The following is a 2,853-nucleotide window of genomic DNA, read 5'->3' as shown; positions in this document are numbered from 1 at the left end:
GCCACGCAGACACAGGCCCAGCTCACGCTCAGGCAATGCAGACGCAGGCCCAGCTCATGCTCAGGCCTCGCAGACACAGGCCCAGCTCACGCTCAGGCAATGCAGACACAGGCCCAGCTCACGCTCAGGCCTCACAGACACAGGCCCAGCTCACGCTCAGGCCTCGCAGACACAGGCCCAGCTCACGCTCAGGCCACGCGGACACAGGCCCAGCTCACGCTCAGGCCACGTGGATGTGGGGCCAGCTTACGCTCAGGCCGTGCAGACGTGGAGCCCGCACACAATGAGCATGTTCCAGACTTGGTGCACAATGTGTCTTTTCCTGTGACATTACAACCTGAGGCTGCTTTGCATCGATTACTGCTGATCCCCAGGCGGCCTTATGAGGTGACCTCTGTCATCCCAGCTTTCCAGGTGAGCCGAATGAATCCCAGAGAGGTCACCTGCTGGACAGGATTCAGGCTCAGCGCGGCAGACCCACAGTCCAAGGTCCTCCCACTCAGGGACTCTCTTGGATGCACTGTGGGAACCACTGGCCGTTTCTGGAGTGGATGTTCAAAGCCACATTTTGGAGTCCTCTTCTCTCTGCAGTGTGTGGGGGAGATACATGCCTCTTCCCTCCCCTATGACATCTGGGCAAACCTGGGGTAAGTAATAGGAAATCGGGAAGATGACCTCCATCCCCCCAACCCCACGACCCAGGGTCAAATGTGCCCATGGCAAGACACTGCAGCAACCCTCCGATTATTATTATTATTGGCATAATAATAATCCCTATGAACAACAGCAATAACTATAATGACAGATTTGCAAATGTTGACGATGTTTTGCTTGCTGTATCTCCTTTCATCTCAGGATATCAAAGTACCTTGAAAATATTAATTAAACCCTGGGAAATAAATATCATTATGTCAATGTTAGGAAGGGGGAAACTGAGGTACCAGGAGGTTAGGTGCTTTGTGATGGGCCACCCAGAGGCAAAAATCAAGGGAAGAGGGTATTTCCCCCATATGCTATGTTTTCTTCAAAGTCTCTGGCTCAGAATATTTGTATTACATTCCTTGAAGCGTCTATTTTGGGTCTGGAACCATACTAGGTTATGTGAGCTATCTAAAATAAACATTCAGATTTATGCCCTTTAATTGAAGAAAAAATATACATATGTACATCTAATGGAGATAATACATGAACTGTCTGATCACTATTCAAAACTGTTGTCAAAAGAGCAAGAGAATGGGACTCCATGGGGAAGGACAGGCAGATGGTCCCTTCAGACACGTGGAATTTGGGTCAAAGGTGAGAGGGCTTTTCAGGTAAAGAGTCACATCAGCCCAGCATGCAGGAGACTGCAGAGAAACAGGCTTGACCCAGGAATGACATGTCCCAAGCAGGGAGCACAGGAGACGCGCTTGGGTGGGGTGCATCCGGCTGAAGGTTTCCGACTTCGAGCTGAGAAATCTGCACTAGATGCAGCAGGTGTTGCATATGGTGGTTTCTGGAGTGTGCAGAGAGGAGCTCCAGGAAAGAGAGTGTGAGCCAGGGCGGTGAATGCAGGCCGCCGTGGGAATGGGCCGCCATGGAGTGGCCCCCGGCATTGTTGGACACACAATGGAGGACACTGCCCCTGCCATGCACCTGCCATTCTAAAGGATGTCAGTGGTTAAAACAAACCTCCCTGAAAAAAAGGATCTTTTTGTTCTACACAACTACTGTGATTACTGCCCCCTCTTACTAATGTATAGGTAAGCTTCAAACGAGCACATTTTTTATCGTTTATTCCTTATTAAGCATTTTATTTACGTGGAAGGTGACTTGGGGAACCCCCAGTTAGACTCTGCTACACATGTCCATTTCATTTAGAGAGCAGGTTTGCAATGGATCGGGATCATCTGAGTCCACTTTGGGCAAAGCTCCGGTCTCCAAACCCTGCAATTAAGAGAGAAGCCTCAAAGTAAGCAATCATCAGGACAAAGACACAGACCCTGAGTGTCTGTTATTTCTATCTGACTACTTGAAGTTTTAAGTTTCTATTTAAAATTCAAAACAGTGAAACAGATTGCAAACGGCAGAGCGATAAGATTTCTGTTGGGTAAGTACAAATTTTTGTTCATACGTGAAATACGCCACTGCATTTGAATAATATCTTTAAAATTGGAATTCATTCTTTTACAAATGTTGCTTGCTTTGACTCTAAAGAACAAATCCAGAAAATGATCATTCTTGTTTGATTTATTATGTGATGATTTCTGGAAATCACTTGTTGTCCAGGGGAGGAAGGTGTTAAAAATGATCCTCTCTGGGGGTCACAGTGCACAAAAATACGTGACCGGAGGGCCGGAAAGATGACCCGCAGGGGGTGTGTGGCATTCATCGGGGTGGGTGGGGTGAGGGAAGCAGGTTCAAGGCCATGAGGACGAGGAGGGGGTCAGTCCATGTGTTTTACCAGTGAGAGGTGTCTGGAGACAGCAAAGCAGAGGGAAGGGCTTTCTTGGCCCTCCCACAAACTATTCGGCAAGTTTGTCCCGAAATGCATTGTTCCACAATTGTTCTTGCTCCTTTCCTGGGCCTCTGTCTCTCTAAAAATTAAGTTCCACAACAGAAACCGCACTGTGATGTTTCTTTGTGTCCCCGCCATGCCCAGCGCGGTGCTGGGTGAGATCAGCTGGTGTGTTCCCCGGAGGACTCTTTGCAAACAACGGCTGTCCTTGTCAAGGTCATTTGTTTCTGCACAGGGAGAGCTTTCTCAGTTTGAGATAAGGACTGGCTGAATTGTGTTCATCAAACCCTCCGGGTATCTGATGCCCTGCCACGTGTGCATGGTACCAGCGCGCCGAGTGAGTGTGAAAGCAAAGT

This window comes from Callorhinus ursinus, unplaced genomic scaffold (genome assembly GCF_003265705.2).
Source record: "Callorhinus ursinus isolate GAN/ISIS: 27379988/994484 unplaced genomic scaffold, GSC_fseal_2.0 scaffold80, whole genome shotgun sequence".
In the NCBI taxonomy this organism is placed as follows: domain Eukaryota; kingdom Metazoa; phylum Chordata; class Mammalia; order Carnivora; family Otariidae; genus Callorhinus; species Callorhinus ursinus.
This window is presented reverse-complemented; position numbering follows the sequence as displayed.